The sequence below is a fragment of the Paramormyrops kingsleyae genome, chromosome 10 (genome assembly GCF_048594095.1).
Source record: "Paramormyrops kingsleyae isolate MSU_618 chromosome 10, PKINGS_0.4, whole genome shotgun sequence".
NCBI lineage: Eukaryota > Metazoa > Chordata > Actinopteri > Osteoglossiformes > Mormyridae > Paramormyrops > Paramormyrops kingsleyae.
This window is the reverse complement of record NC_132806.1, coordinates 24,820,766-24,838,325: the sequence shown is the minus strand read 5'-3', so window position 1 is coordinate 24,838,325 and position 17,560 is coordinate 24,820,766. Positions and strand designations below refer to the sequence as shown.

Sequence of the window (17,560 nt, the reverse complement as noted above, 5' to 3'; positions counted from 1 at the left end):
AGCACCGCAGAACGTTTTGCACTTTTTTGCACTATTTGTTTATTGTTTGTTGTGTGTTCTACATGCATGTTTGCACTGGAGGATCTGCTTTTTATTCTCATTGTACATGAGTATAGTGACAATAAAAAGGCATTTCATTCATTCATAATATGTCGGACACAATGGCTCTGAGCACCAGGGAGTCCGCCGTGAGGCGCACGAGCTGCTAGCTGATGTAATGCTGCGAACGGTCGGGGCTCTGACATTCTTAAGGTGCGGCTATCTATCCCCGAGACACTTTAGCCAGGAGCGTGTATATTTGCGCTTATTAATGCTGCAGTGTCAGGGTTTTGCTGACTCTTATAGGAAGCTGGCTAGCAATAACATTTTTAGCTGGTCTTTTTCATTTAGTACATACACGGTTTAGAAGAAAACCTAATCACCATTAAAAAAAATAAATAAATAAACGTACAAAACTATTGAAATCCCCCAGAAGCATGTGCATATTTTTCTGGTTTGCATGTTGTGTGTGTGTGTGTGTGTGTGTGTGTGTGTGTGTGTGTGTGGTTACCTAAGCACAGTCGGCCTAGTGTTTGATAGGTGATGGAGAAGCGTACGGTCGTGGGGACAATAAACTACATGCGCCTATGCCAACATGTGTTTAAGTATAGCGACAAACATGGACGCTTTCTTTAACGTAAAACAGTTAAAGGCTCATACGGTTTTGTTTACATTTTTATTTTTTTAATTTCAAGTAGCCTCTAATCACCTTACATTAGTTCTGATTTACTGTAGTCACCAATCAGAGTATTTTAAAACAATGGCACTGAAATGTCACCACATGTTAAAGCTAACAAAGTAACATGATTATATCAGCGGAACAAACCAGTCGCCGGTACGTATAGACAGATCATGTGTTGCTCAACAATCGACAGCATTTTGAAATCTATTTGTATTTAGACAAATATATTGGGAATAAAGCGTTGTGTTTTAAAAGGCAGACATTGAGGTCGAATTTAAATTGGTCACAATTGTATTGTTTTCCGCAGCTAGAAGTGTCGGCTGAGGTTGATTTTAATTGGCATGTCAGTTTAGGATTCTTGCAGTAGAAGTTATGTAGTGAATTGCGGTACTCTGAAATTAAGTGATATGTGTATTAGAATCGTGAAGCGTCATCTTCCTTTGTTTTAGGTTCACCCCGGGCATTTTATGAATTGTAATGTAATATCAGACAGTGTGTGATGAATTTCTGAAGGCCTGTTATAGGCCTATATGACAATTTCGTGGAAACGTCTCATGGAAAAATGTAGTTGCAGTTTGTCAGGACTAAAGACTGGCTAATGTGACATGGTGAACAAGTCCTGTGGTTAAAGAATGCCGGCCTGTTGCTTAAAACATTGTGTTGTATGCCGAATGTTTCTTGCCCATAGACTACATGTTGCTATACTGTTCCTTTATAATATTCAACTATTATTTTTTAAATCATTTAATGAAATAGGTAAATACCTCATCATTGATGACTATGGTCCACCTGAGTGACAAGTAACCCGTCCTGGACAGAGGTTTCTTCAAGGCCTGTTGTGGGAACCCCATGGTGTAGGATTAAGAGAAAGAATACAGGGAGTGGTACAAATGAGCAGTTGTCCTGCCCCCTTTTACTCATTTTGGATGCTTAAATTACTAAATTGTGATTTTAATGCTCATCTGTATGATTCTATGGTCTGAGCGAGTCTCCAGTACTACATGAATGGTAAACTTAAAAACTCTACTTCTCTTAGCTTAATGATATTTTCTTTTACTGTGTACGATTGGTAGAAATGAAAATCGTGATTTGTCTCTCAGCTTGTGTGTGTGTGTGTGTGTGTGTCTGTGTGTGTGCGTGCGGTGTGTCAACAATGGCAATTATTCACTAAATTCTAAACAAACCCACATATAAAACCCCCTCCCCACCCACCCCAGACACCTATAAAACACAGCATTCTTGCTCTCACCCCCCACTCATTTTGTGAAAAAGCATGTCTGTTGCCAAGACTACAGCTCGTGTCTTGAGTCGTACATACTATGACCCCAGCCACCCGGGGTCATACGGAGGGGCCTCCAGACTGCAGAGAGCCGTGCAGGAAGATACGGGGGAAAAAAGTGGCTACTGATGACATCAGAGAGTGGCTGTCTATGCAAGACAGTTATACTTTACATAAGCCGGCTAAAAAGAATTTCCCCAGGAGCAGAGTGTTTAATACCGAGAGCCATGTATCAGCGGCAGGCCGGTTTATGCGACATGCAAGGGCTGGCGATGTACAACGACGGGTTAAAGTATCTCCTTACGGCAAACCCACATATAAAACCCCCTCCCCAACCTCCCCAGACACCAGCCCTTTTCCTGGAGGACATGTCTGAATTTACTTTTGGGTCGATACAGCACAACAAGTCTTCTCCTCAACTTAACCCCCAGCGATCCCCATCCATGACCCTCTATACTTTTGGACAGCGAATGGATACAACGCCACCAGAGCTTCCTCAATACACTCCGCGGCAGGCCGCATCATGGTGCCCGTATGGGGTTCTGTTCCAGTCACAACCTCCGCGTGCGGACTCTGCCCTAATGGATACATCGCGGGTTACTGCATCGATGTTGGATGATTTCCGCGATCGTTTTGCGGCTCCATCATTATCTGGAGATTCTGGGTGTGGCGGCATCACCGTAGCTGCCATGAAGATAATCAAAGGGTCACTTGCCTTTATTCTGGATCGGCTAATCGAAGATGACTTGAAGGCGACCTGTATCGGCTGTACTGTGAAACACCCTAGCCTGCTTCAGCACACGTGTCGCTATGAACCTGTACCGTTTTATTTCTTTAACAATTTTGAAAAGCTGTTCAAAAAGCTGTATAGGCCACGGCTTAAACATATTATCACAAAGGCGGTGGCCATGTTTCACCCTCATACCGCTCCTGTAAAAATACATGCATCAATCGATGTGTTAGTTTCTGAACTTAAAGGCCAAATTAATGTACGGGCCAAATTGCGCGAGCTGAAACGCTTCGCTGAAGACGGTGATTGTGAGTATGCTGTAGATGAGGCGTTTAATGATTTCTGCAATTTGTACACATGCGAGCACCCTATGGCTGGTGTGTAAACGTCTGTCAAAATGTGATTGGCTGCTCATTTTTATATGCTTTCTAAATAAAATGAGTTGAGTCATGAAAACATTGTGTCGTTATTGCTAACAAGTACTTGACCGTGTTTATTTTACGCCATCAAAACCCTGGGTCATTTGGTGGCGTAGATAGATTATACAGGGTGGTACACATGTTGCCTGCTTAAGGGTGACATAATGGGGTAGTTGTACATCGCCAGCCCTTGCATGTCGCATAAACCGGCCTGCCGCTGATACATGGCTCTCGGTATTAAACACTCTGCTCCTGGGGAAATTCTTTTTAGCCGGCTTATGTAAAGTATAACTGTCTTGCATAGACAGCCACTCTCTGATGTCATCAGTAGCCACTTTTTTCCCCCGTATCTTCCTGCACGGCTCTCTGCAGTCTGGAGGCCCCTCCGTATGACCCCGGGTGGCTGGGGTCATAGTATGTACGACTCAAGACACGAGCTGTAGTCTTGGCAACAGACATGCTTTTTCACAAAATGAGTGGGGGGTGAGAGCAAGAATGCTGTGTTTTATAGGTGTCTGGGGTGGGTGGGGAGGGGGTTTTATATGTGGGTTTGTTTAGAATTTAGTGAATAATTGCCATTGTTGACACACCGCACGCACACACACAGACACACACACACACACACACACAAGCTGAGAGACAAATCACGATTTTCATTTCTACCAATCGTACACAGTAAAAGAAAATATCATTAAGCTAAGAGAAGTAGAGTTTTTAAGTTTACCATTCATGTAGTACTGGAGACTCGCTCAGACCATAGAATCATACAGATGAGCATTAAAATCACAATTTAGTAATTTAAGCATCCAAAATGAGTAAAAGGGGGCAGGACAACTGCTCATTTGTACCACTCCCTGTATTCTTTCTCTTAATCCTACACCATGGGGTTCCCACAACAGGCCTTGAAGAAACCTCTGTCCAGGACGGGTTACTTGTCACTCAGGTGGACCATAGTCATCAATGATGAGGTATTTACCTATTTCATTAAATGATTTAAAAAATAATAGTTGAATATTATAAAGGAACAGTATAGCAACATGTAGTCTATGGGCAAGAAACATTCGGCATACAACACAATGTTTTAAGCAACAGGCCGGCATTCTTTAACCACAGGACTTGTTCACCATGTCACATTAGCCAGTCTTTAGTCCTGACAAACTGCAACTACATTTTTCCATGAGACGTTTCCACGAAATTGTCATATAGGCCTATAACAGGCCTTCAGAAATTCATCACACACTGTCTGATATTACATTACAATTCATAAAATGCCCGGGGTGAACCTAAAACAAAGGAAGATGACGCTTCACGATTCTAATACACATATCACTTAATTTCAGAGTACCGCAATTCACTACATAACTTCTACTGCAAGAATCCTAAACTGACATGCCAATTAAAATCAACCTCAGCCGACACTTCTAGCTGCGGAAAACAATACAATTGTGACCAATTTAAATTCGACCTCAATGTCTGCCTTTTAAAACACAACGCTTTATTCCCAATATATTTGTCTAAATACAAATAGATTTCAAAATGCTGTCGATTGTTGAGCAACACATGATCTGTCTATACGTACCGGCGACTGGTTTGTTCCGCTGATATAATCATGTTACTTTGTTAGCTTTAACATGTGGTGACATTTCAGTGCCATTGTTTTAAAATACTCTGATTGGTGACTACAGTAAATCAGAACTAATGTAAGGTGATTAGAGGCTACTTGAAATTAAAAAAATAAAAATGTAAACAAAACCGTATGAGCCTTTAACTGTTTTACGTTAAAGAAAGCGTCCATGTTTGTCGCTATACTTAAACACATGTTGGCATAGGCGCATGTAGTTTATTGTCCCCACGACCGTACGCTTCTCCATCACCTATCAAACACTAGGCCGACTGTGCTTAGGTAACCACACACACACACACACACACACACACACACACACACAACATGCAAACCAGAAAAATATGCACATGCTTCTGGGGGATTTCAATAGTTTTGTACGTTTATTTATTTATTTTTTTTAATGGTGATTAGGTTTTCTTCTAAACCGTGTATGTACTAAATGAAAAAGACCAGCTAAAAATGTTATTGCTAGCCAGCTTCCTATAAGAGTCAGCAAAACCCTGACACTGCAGCATTAATAAGCGCAAATATACACGCTCCTGGCTAAAGTGTCTCGGGGATAGATAGCCGCACCTTAAGAATGTCAGAGCCCCGACCGTTCGCAGCATTACATCAGCTAGCAGCTCGTGCGCCTCACGGCGGACTCCCTGGTGCTCAGAGCCATTGTGTCCGACATATTATGAATGAATGAAATGCCTTTTTATTGTCACTATACTCATGTACAATGAGAATAAAAAGCAGATCCTCCAGTGCAAACATGCATGTAGAACACACAACAAACAATAAACAAATAGTGCAAAAAAGTGCAAAACGTTCTGCGGTGCTATATATATACATATGGAAGGAACAAATAACTGTGTAGGTTATTGCCGCTGCCATTTCCCTTGTTATCCGATAAGTGGTAAAGTAAGAAAATGAATCTTTGTTCACATTTCGCACAGAAATCTCACTGCAAAGTGGATGACGACTGGTTCTGTTGAATTAGGTCTAAGTTTCATTAAGAGTCAAACACGGTGCAGCTCAGTCACCACTGTTAACTTAACATACCGTCCTCAGTAAACATCTCAAATCAGGCGCCCGGATGTCTTAAGTATAGGCCGCGGGGTCACCTTGTAGGAAAACCATTTACTAGAAAGCCGTCTTTATTAAAAATAACTAAAGCTTTATTCTTTAAAGTTTTTAATGTGTTTTCATGCGACCGCTAAATGCAGTTTACAAGCTCCTACTGTTATAAATAAAATGCTATTAAACCAGGTGCACTCGAAGTTACAGCTTTTGATGCTTCAGCTAAAAAACAATTTTGGAAAACTCAGCATATAATGAATGGAAAGAATGATTACAGATTCGTTGATACACAAAATGCTGGTGGATCGTTCTTTCACGGCGGAGACATTCTCTTGCGATGGACCTGACCCTACACTGGGTACATGGGGACCATTGCTGAAGTAGGATCTAATGCGTAGCTAGGTGTCGAGTCTCACGGTTAAAAACCCCAGTCCCCGTGTGGCTCAGGGTTCAAAAGCTGCTAAAGATTGGTAGATTCCACGAGAGGTACCCCTTTTAAATACGCTTTATTCCCACCATCCCGCAAATATTAGCACATTTTAAAAACATGACCGTGCTGCATACATATAACAAAATGTATGTACAACTTTTATTTTGAATAATAAAATACCTGTACATGTTGCATTTTAAAACTCATTTGATAAATGTACACACACGTTTTTGTACAAGTTTGAAAAATAAAACACACGTGTACATGTTACATTTTAAAACCCTTGTGCAACTTTGAAAATAATAAAAAAAAACTTCATGTTATATTAACAAAATCTGCTTTGATAAAGAGCCTACAAATTTTTTGCAACTTTGTTTTTGTAAAATAAAAGCCACGTTCATATTAGATTTCAAAACTGATTCGCAAAATGAATGCATAAAACTTTGTACAAACATGCTTGCGCTGCGTACACATAACAAACCGTTTTTGTACAACGCGTCTAGAAAATAAAACACCCGAACATTTTTAAAGCATCTGTACATCTTACTTTGAAAAACTTTCATGTTACATTTTTTAAAACATCTGTACATCTTACTTTGAAAAACTTTCATGTTACATTTTAAAACATCTGTACATCTTACTTTGAAAAACTTTCATGTTACATTTTAAAACATCTGTACATCTTACTTTGAAAAACTTTCATATTACATTTTAAAACATCTGTACATCTTTGAAACACTTTCATGTTACACTAACAAATTCATTCGATGAAATATTTTTAAAGACTTACAACACCCTTTTTGCGATGCTGCTAGTTTTACATTTCGGTATCCAAAAGGCAGTTTCCCCACTAGGCAACAATCTGCGTTTGTCGTAGACGTCCCTGACATTTTTATTGAGGTCTATTAAACGTTTTCACGTCGCGTTTGATTTTGTTATAGTGCGGCATTATGGGGAATTATCCCGCTGCCTTTCATTTAACACGCTTAACCTTCGGCCTATGTTAGCTTTCTGTTCCTGTCTCTTATGTTAGACGGGTCGGTGTCAAGCAGCACGTGTCTTACAGTACATCAGCCATAAGATACCCTCAAAACAATTATTTATCATCCAATTTGTTTCTTACTTCTTGGTTACCTTGTTAGGCTTCCTTATCCATGAAAAGATTGGTTTTAATATTTTTGGTGTGGCTTTCTGGACCTTTCTTTTGACAGCATTCCTCTCGTTTTCAATAAAAAATAATGATAAAATAAACCTCTAGAGAATTATATAAATAAACTGAACTGGTCTTATCTTACCTTACATGTGTGGGGATGCCTTACCTTGATTTTGTTTTAATTTATTTAGTTTAAATAGAGATTCCTGACAAAGTCAAAAAACTTTGATGCAGTATATATTTCGAAAAAAAAGGTTCTTGGGTGTGCTATATAGAACTATAGGGGTTCTAACCAGAGGAAATATAACCATTGCCTTCAAAAAGGTGCCATTTCTTTTAATTGAGAATGTCCAAGGAGTGTCATATATGTACCAAGCTAAAAGGTTCAATATGGAGCCTTTTGTTTTAAGAGTATGCACAAATATATGTGGTGCTTTTATGCATGTTAAACTTAAAAATGGGTCGGTGCCGACCCTATCAGCACCGGAAGGTTATTAATAATGTCTCTAAGGATGGTAGCAAACAGGGCTCTTGGGCCGTCGCTTCACCAGACGCTGCGGGTGGCGAGTCGTGTTGAGCAAAGTAAACCGCATCATTTTCATCATTATTAGCGTTGTTGATGTTGTCTATTTCATTTAATAGCGCTTCAGGTATAGGAGGGGGGGTGTTGCTCCATCCATACCTGCTGATTCAGGTCTTGCGTAGATTTTCTCTTGACCGGTCCGTGCCGTCTCTCTTGTACATAAAATAATAGAGAATACCTATTATTAGAATAAGTTATTTTTAATGTATAGCGTTTATCATATGTATAAAAGAAATAATATACTCACTATATGGAGTTTTCTATCCGCAGTGTCTCCCGTAGAGAAAAAAAAACAAACCCAAAATAGCTGAATCTCTAAAAATAAAATAATTATTTTAAGTTATTTTATTGTATTGTGTTTATCATAAAACACGCGTAAAATATCATAAAACACGCGTAAAAGAAATAATATACTTACTCTATGCAGGTCCCATGTAGTTTTCTCTTTCCAGTAGGGCAATGCCTTGATGATACGGGGTGTGGGGTACTTGTGTCTACCAAAGGAGTGAAACCCTTCTCGGCATACTAAAAATTTCTGGGGTTGCTTACTTTTTAGGATTCTTTAAGGAGAAATATACGTCCTGTCAAGTTTTATCTGATGTCTATTTCGATGTACATTTTAACTGCGCAGACGGTATGGGGGGAGTCGGGGGGAAAAGACAAAATTTACTGAAATACAAAATGTCAAACTTGATGTGTGGCGGGGAGTCGGGGGGAAAAGACAAAACTTTTAACAAAATTTACTGAAATACAAAGTGTCAAACTTGATCTGTGCCCCAAATTACAGTTTGACCGGGATTTGACCTATCGGGATGTACATAGGTTGCATGAGGAAAAACACAAGGCCAAACTGCTACTGCTGCAGGGGGGTGTCGGCTTTCACACACACACACACATACACACACAGACGGTCAAACTACTGCTAAGCGTTTTTTTACTGGACGTCAGACCCAGCTCCTCCTCTCATTCTTAGCTCCAACTTGGTCATTCTCACAGGATTTCTTTCAGTCTCGCGCAGCACAACTCTCAGCTCTCCGGCATCGCTCTCTCCGAGTCCTTTGCGGATTATCCAAAGCCATGGGACCTTACCACGGTACCGCAACAGACACAGCATCGCTCTCTCAGAGCCCTTTTCTACAGATTCTCCAAAGCCACGGACCTTACCACGGTGGTACAGCGTACGCTCACACTCCATCAGGTAACCCACCCCCACTCAGACCCAGTGTTTGGGACCTTAACGCACCAACCCCCCTGCTCAGTCCCCCCTGCTCGGCACCCGCTGGATGCAGACAAAACACCACACTCATAAGCACTCTACTCAATATAAAATAATAATAATTACATAATAATAAATAATTAAATAATAAATAATTAAATAATAATACATAATTAAATTATAATAAATAAATAAACTATATACAAATAAACCCCTATCCCAACGCTCAACTGGCTCACAGCCAAAAAAAAAACCCCCCCTCCCACTACCTCATGACGTCACCCGGCTTGCACCCACCGCCTGTCACTTTTTGATTTATTTGACCTTTGTGACCTTTGACCCAACCTGTCACTTTGACATAAGCGGTATTCTATCTCTCTCTGTTCTTCTGTAGCAAGAACAAACAAAGATGCCATGAAGAGATGGTGCTTGCTTCCCATTGGCTTCTCTTCTGTTTCAGAGGAGATGCTCTACCTGATTGGACATTTCAGGGGCTGAATGTTGATCCTTGCGTCTGCTGTCCAATCATAGTCCTCACTGGAGTTGTTTAGGTTGGGGGATTGACATTGTTACAGGTCATGTGCCAAAACACTATGAAAAGTCCATCATGTATTGCATCCTCACCGTGTCGCTCCTGTTGACTGTCCTCAGATGGCGGAGCTCCCTGTGGGTGGAGCAGACTGACAGGGTGGTGCTCGACCTCAGCGCCACGCAGAGTCACAGTGCTGCCATAGATTGAGGCCTCTCACACTCACACACCCCTCACACACACATGCACACACCCCTCTCTCTCATACACACACACACACACACACACAGATTAGGTATCTATATCTTTGTGGGGAGTCTCCATTCATTTTTATGAGCATAACCCTAATCCCAAATATGACAACCTTAACCCCTACCCTGCCCTAAACTTAACCATAGGTAACCAAACCTAAACTTAACCATAGGTAACCAAACAAAATGCAAAACTTTTGGCATTCTTAGTTTTTTTTACTGCAGTTGCAGATTTTTATAAAACTGAAGTTTATATTGTGTCCAGAAGCTAAAAAGTAACACACGCACACACACGCACACACACCATAATGTGTACACTACTACCCCCCCCCCCCCCCATGCATAGAGCAACAGTCTCCCCCACCCCCCCAAAAAAATACTTTGTACTGAAGGACCAGCAGAGGGCAGCACACTGCTCACTGTGGAAGCAGGTTATTCCTCCTGTACATACACACACACACACACACACACACACTTTGCCTTGCTGCTGAAAACCTCCACTCCTGCAGCACCCTAAAATTGGAAGTGCATCTGGGGAACCCCAGACAGGCCACATTTCCAGTAGGGACCTGGGAGGGAGCAAAAATGTGGACTATCTGACAGGCATCTGGGAGAGAGCAAAAATGTGGACAGTCTGGGGGTCCCCAACGACCTGTTTGAGAGACACTGCTGTTTCTCAAATGCTAGTACTGTATACTGTGGACTGGCATCCCATCCAGGGTGTCCCCCTGCCCAGTGCCCCATGCGGCCACGGAGAAGCTCCAAGTCTCTCCATTACCCAGTCCAGGATAAGCGTTAGGAAGATGGATATTGTCAAACATAATTAATTAAACACAAAAAGAAATAAGCAGAAATAATGAGAGCAAAATTATGTCTGTCATCGCATGTCATTCAGTTGGAAAAGCAATTTAAACATAAGAATGTTCAGCTGTACAGAACAAAGAACAATTGAGGCGACATATAATCAACACAACCCAGGGAGCCTGACTGTAATCACCAGAGCTGCAGATCTGCAGCAGGTTAAGTTCAGTAAACACCAGCAACAGACTCACTGTGACTCGTCAGCTAATCACGGTGGGGCCTCGCTTTTCATATTTTCAAGATGAGCTCCTGGGAGTGGATTTCAGATGACGGGATGGGAGGTAATGAAAAACGTCCCCCCCCCCCCCACACCCCCGGGTCATAGCTAAACAAATGTGATTTTTCACATCTGTACCAAACATTTCACCTTGAAAGTTCACCAAAAAACTTCCCCCTGGCCCCCCTAGGGAGCCTTACGTGATTGTAGACCTTCTGTCAGCCAGCTCCATGCAAACAAGCAAGAGAAAACATTGCATTCTGGTCTCTGGACTCAAACGAGAAATCACCACGAAGGAAATCACCACCTGATTGTCCTTGGGCAGTTTTTCCCAGTCATGTGGCATTGTGCCTCATTTTGCGGCCTGAAATTCCTTGGCATGGTTTTATTGAGGTAATTCAATTGGCAACTTACTGGGGGAGGTTTGGATATTCCAGGGGGAGGGTTGAGGCCCCTCTGCATACAGATTGCTAAATGTTACGGATATGTCTCTCTTTCCACCTATAAGAGGAATTAGGAAACTATGCCCAGTTGCAGTACTTTACCTGTCAAGGTCGTCCTCTGCTGGATCCGACATGGCTATCTTGGATGTTTGCTAGTGTCACCCAGCCAGCAAATGAAGCTTCGTGAACCATTTGCTGTATTTTTTGACCCCACTAGATGGTGCTCTCTGATCAAAAAAGGGGAACAGAGCATGCCCTAAAGCAGACTAAGAGCACCATCTAGTGGGGTCGGAAAATACAGCAAATGGTTCATGAAAAGCTTCATTTGCCCTCCCGTTGTCCATAGTGACCACAACCCACCAGGTCTAAGCCCACAGGTCTTGCTCTGCCTGCAAGGCGCAGTGTGGTGCATTTGGCGCAACATGCCCAGGGTTGTCCTGCTTTCTGGGCAGTTTACATGCTTATGTGCCTTTTGCTCAGGGGGCCAACAGAGACACAAACATTCTGCCAACCATCCTAACCCACAGAGTCACACACTACCCCTGTAAACATGGGTGGAACTTCTGGTTGGGAATCTAGAAACAGGAAGGAAGTAAAAAGGAATCGCAGAAGGTACTGATGTCAGTACAAAGACCACGATTGGCACTGAGATCTTCAGAGCTTAACTGAAGGAACTGTACCCCTTATGGATTTAATGAGCAGGCATTAGTTAGGAATCAGCTAGTGCTGTAGGCAGCTAGAGACCAGACAGGGATCAAAACATCACCAAGGGGCCTGTGGGTCTGGCTGTGGCCCAGCACTCTGGGTACCTGGGGCCATTGTTGGCATACAATACAACGTCACACTGCTACTGTCATCCATCATCCTCCAGCCACTTATCCACTGCAGGCACACTCACAGAGAGTGAGTAATGCAGGGACCCCAATTAGACTAACCGCTCGTGTTTGGACTTCAGTACCTGAAGGAAAGCAGCGGTCCATGGGAAGAACATGCAAATTCCACAGCCCACCTGCGGACATACTGCGTCATCCTCACACCGTGATTTAAAGAAAATTTTAAATTGTTCATCTCTGATCCAGAACTTGTAGTGCTGCGTTTGGGGGGGGCTAACCTTTTTTTGGTCATGGGAGTTTTACTAGCACAAAAAAGTTCTGAGGGCAGAAGAAAAAATTATTGGTTCAGAGAGATAACCAATCAGATTGTAGAGGAGGTGGGTCCAAGCAACTAGAGGAGGCAGGAAGAACCAATCAGATCTCTTTTTCCCACCTCCTCTAGTTGCTTGGATCCACATCATTTACAATATCCATGAATGACCTTCTTGTAGGGCCTGCTGCAGCTTAGGTAGAAGATGAGGAGAAGTTGGGTTTGGTTGGTCCTCAAAGCGGAGTGGAAGGGCATTGGAGGCGCTCAACCTTCCTTCCCTTCTTCCCTTCCAGAAGTGAAAAATGCAGAATAATCACTCACCCCCTTAACTCCTGTAAGACATTCCCCCAATTTCACAGTAATTCCACGGCCACAGCAACGAAATCGAACCAGTATTCACCAGGACGCTCCATCAGCGCTCCGTCGCTCTGCTCAAATTATTGCATTTAGCCAGCATCGGTTCTGCTAGGTGATTTCAGTGGCGTACGTTACGTATCCACCCACTAGTGCAGCCGCATACTACCTGCGGCATTCAAACACAGCAATGAAGCTTTCAGCTTTTCAAAACTTAACGAAGCTGCGAGCTTCGAGGAAGCCACCTTCAATCACATTCACACATTGCGCCCCCTTTTACTCAGACTTAGGGTCCAGTTATATTTTTCACTTAAAAAATCATTTATTTACTGATATCCACAGTAAAAAGGTTTTTCCATGCATCCATTTTTGTATAAGTGCTTATCCTGTTCAAGGTTGTGGGGGGTCTGGAGCTTATGGCAGGCAGACATCCCAGGATGAGGCACCAACCAATCACATTTCACACTCATACACCATTCACTCACTCAAGTATACCTACAAACAATCAGCCTCATAATGTTTTTGGACTGTGGGGGGGCGGGGCAGAGAACCCAGAGTAAACCCCATGACAACACAGGGAGAAGATGCAAACTCCACACACATGGAACCCAAGCAGAGACTCAGACCCAGATCTCAGAGGTGTGAGGCAACAGTGCTAACCACTGCACCCCCACACCACCCCTGAAAGGTTTTTTAAACCTAAATAGTATTTCAGCACAATAGTTCCACGTTGCTCCAGGTTTTGGAACATTCTGGAATCCTAGCAAGAGAAGCATGACTCTTTGGATATAGCCAGAGTTACTGTTCAAATTAGACATTTTACAAAAAAAGATAAATAAACAATACACTTATTGTATTCCAAGATCTACACTAACGGGTAGGATGAGACCAGGGACAATTGTTGAATGGGGTCAGTTGTTCGAATGAATGCAGTAATATTCCTGCATAACTGAGATTCCGAGATCTCTTTTCCAGGGTGTTATTTTTCTACATTCCTTGTAGGGAAGTGTAGTCTCCCCTTTACTAGGGCAAAGAACAGAAGTAAAAAAACTTGCATTTCCAAATTTTTAAAAATGGAAGAAATTTACAAATTAATTAGAGGGACATGGTGAGCATGTTGAAGAAGATCCAGGTCCTGATGTTTGCTTCGGCTGTGCGGCTGGTGAAGGCCTTTGACCCAGATCTCTCCCCATGGGGGCCTGCAGCTTAGACATCTTCACCGGCACCTCGCCAAATGAGGAGCGTGCTCACATCACAGAATCCACACACAGCAACACGCCAACCCCTATGTGTGGAAACAAAGTCACGCGCAGGGCGTCACACCTTAGCTGGCTTGCCGACGGCGCCGGGTGAAGATGTGTCAGAAGCGTTACTCACTCAGCAGCCCTTCTGGGACCCGCGATCAGCCGCCCGGGCGTCTCGCCAAGCCCAGAGCATTAACGGGAAAACCCGGAGCGTGCGAGTGATCGCACTAACCGGCGGAAAACGCAGCCTCAGGCAGGGGACGAGGGCTTCTGGGCTTCAGCAGGAAGGAAGGACAAGCGCATGACAGAAAGCAAAAGAAGAACAGATAAGGAATGAAGAGCCGATGTGATAAAAATCCATACAGTGAGGTTACAGTTCAGTTACAGATGCTAGCGTTCACTTAGGCCAACAGAAACCACCACAAACATTTCTCTAGAAAAAAAAAAAAAAATCTTTGGTATGTGGCAGCTGATTCGCCACCGCAGGCAGCAAGATGTCAAATCAGCCCCAGAGAGAGCAGGGGGCTCCGGAGGTGGACAGGACCGTCTCATCCATCTGAACCCCGGGGGGGTCCCATCTGCCCTGATGGGGACCAGGTACTATATAGTGCCCCCTGCTGGGTGGGAGGACTGAGGATGCAGAAACAGGCCATGTCTGATCATCCCCCCCCCCACCCACCGCTCCAGCAGAGTGAAACAGGCTCCATCTGTCAAAGATGCCCCAGGGAACTGTGGGAATGTAAGGACAAATGGACGGGGGGTGTAATGTGATACCATTGTGTCTGGTCTCATTGATGCTGAACTGAGGAAGGAAGTCATTAGGGTGTTTGATGAGAGTCTGCCTGCTTTTACACCTCACGCACGGGCACATCACTGGCAAGCCCATGTTGTATGTATTACCCAGAAGCCTCTGTGCATGTAGCAAAACAAAGCGGAGGTTGTTCACCTGTATAGACGTGATGGGGACCCCCGTGATCCTGCAGCACTCTGACATTCACAGTTTGCGGCTGGTTCGAAGATCTCCACCATGTGACCCTGCAGCAGAGAGAGAAGTCAGTCCTCACTAGACGCTCAGAACTTCATTAGGAAATTGTCAGAGCCCTGGGGGGGGGGGGGGGGGGGGGGAGCTTATCTCACGATGACCTTTGTTTGCTAGGATGATACTTTCATCCACAGGGACCCTTTACCTGCAGGAGGGATTCAGACCAGCCTGGAGTTTACAGATCCACGTCCGTGTGGCTGTTGTGCCAAAGCAGCAATAAAGCCTGGCAAAAAGCAGAAGATGAATGACACTGCGATAAGCACTGGAAAGGGGTAGCTACTTCATCCCAAGCAGTGCTTCTCTGCCTGACCCCCAGACAGGCCACATATTGGCTCCCTATCGCATATTGGCCATCGTTGGGGGGGGGGGGGATATTCAGTGTTCCTGATTGCTGTGTTCCTGTCTATGACTGACCCTGAGGACTGGGTTAAGTAACAATAATCTGGAGAAATATACAAAAACACACACTTATTGGGGGGAGCACTGGTTTGGCAACAGGAGGAAAATCTACAACAACATACACACACACTCCTGTGATTAAAGAATTGCTTGTGCATCTACAAGCAGAAACAAAGTGCAAGATATTCAAATGGTGGGGGGCATGCTGGTCGAAGCCCATGTGCTGCTCTAGGCAAGATTCTTCACCTCTGGGGCCTCCATCTCACATGTGAAGTCCCCGCCTTACGCGCAGAAGCTCTCTCCCTCCCTCTGAGGTATCTGAGGGGGCTTCTGAGGTTTCTCAAGGATACCTGCTGGTGTTTTAAGAAGCCCAACATTTAGTTTGTGTGAGGTTGGTCCAAAACACTGCAGTTGTGAGGGAAGTTAGGACACATGTGGCGAGTCAATAAATCAGAAGATAACGCAGATTTCTAACTAGACTGGATATTCTTCTAAAGCAGGTCTGAGCATTTCCGTGCAGGGCCAAATACAAGCTTCACAGACTTGTTGGATTCTACCGTAACACTTTACTTGAGGGGGCAAATAATGTAACAGTACACTCTGTGTTAATTAACCAGAAGCTAAGTGTTAGTTATGTACTGATCCCATGTTTGTTCATCATCAGTCAATGATAACGGTCCATGTATTTCACGCGGGATGTATATTACTTCATGATTTGTTCTTCAACAAACCACAAGTCGAGTGTTAGCGACCTGCAAATCTTAAAACATATTAAATACACGCGCAGCCTCCTTAGTACAGTAAATACTCCTGGCGTACGGGTGGGCTGGCTGTCAAGCCACTCTTTTAAATGTAAGCTTACTAGTTTACAGAATATATATGTATATATCAGGATATAAACGTTAGAATATATTTAAGGATGCGTGAAGCTGCCCTGCCAACCAGCCCACACCTCAGTATTGCAGTTTAACTCCGGCGTCCAGTCGTTGCTGTTGTTGAAAACCACTGGAAATAAAACAACACTGGCTTTAGTATTTTTTTTTACGGATTTCGTGACTGTAGAAATCAAGCCTACGATAAGTTATTGCTGGTGGCAGCCGTCCCATTGTAACAGTCTGTGAGCTCTTACCCCCCGCCCCCGCCGCTGCACGATGAATCCTTTATTTCTACCGAAATACTCACGATGCATCCCGACATATCAAAACTGCATTATTCTAAAAGCAAATAAAAATGCCCCTAAGAAACAATATTTATACAATGTAATTAAACAGTACGTTACAAAGTTTCTTTTCAATATTCAGTTGTTCAGCCCATTTAACAGGTGTCCGTAACATTAAACATATACCCACCCAGGCATGGAAGTTTTATTTTAATACTGTTTACCGGCCCAATTCTGTTCTTTATCGTTCAAATACAATAAGAATGTACAATTTTAATAAACACAATGTATTGAAACGCACCTTTTGAAATAAATCGGATAGTAATTAATATGAGATCAAGCGAAGCGATGACGCTCAGATATTTATCTATCAGGTAATAACGTGTTACATCCTTCCTACCTCTTAATCCTCCACAAGAATCTTCAAAACACAGGAACTGCGATTTTTCCCAAGGTGCAATTTTTCTATGATCATGAATCATAAAATTACCCAATGAGGAAATACAAAACTATAAATAAAAGTGGGTACATTCAAATCCAATCGACGCCGTGCAAAACGGCATCACTTCAGCATTTTTGATAAATAAACTGGCCTCGAATTGCGAATCCTAGTTCCCTTCCATCGTTCAAGCTAGTCTTTTTATTTTCCTGACAAGCATCGAAATAAGTCATTCTAACTTTCCTCCCGGCTTTCTGCC

The 17,560-nt window shown here is 43.1% G+C and overlaps 2 long non-coding RNA genes across 3 annotated transcripts; both read right to left on the bottom strand.

Annotated features, from left to right (window-relative positions):
- Positions 1-6,405: 6,405 nt before the first annotated feature.
- Positions 6,406-9,268, bottom strand: LOC140593325 (uncharacterized). Its single transcript, XR_011993612.1, has 3 exons — positions 8,423-9,268; positions 8,252-8,319; positions 6,406-8,156 (listed from the first exon to the last, which is right to left on the bottom strand). It is a non-coding gene; the product is annotated as an uncharacterized lncRNA (long non-coding RNA).
- A 4,580-nt stretch (positions 9,269-13,848) lies between these two features.
- Positions 13,849-17,560, bottom strand: LOC111855501 (uncharacterized). 2 transcript variants are annotated; one of them, XR_002840907.2, is made up of 5 exons: positions 17,263-17,560; positions 15,450-15,527; positions 15,209-15,297; positions 14,396-14,537; positions 13,849-14,303 (listed from the first exon to the last, which is right to left on the bottom strand). It is a non-coding gene; the product is annotated as an uncharacterized lncRNA (long non-coding RNA). The 2 variants fall into 2 exon arrangements; XR_002840908.2 differs by having other exon boundaries at positions 14,396-14,532.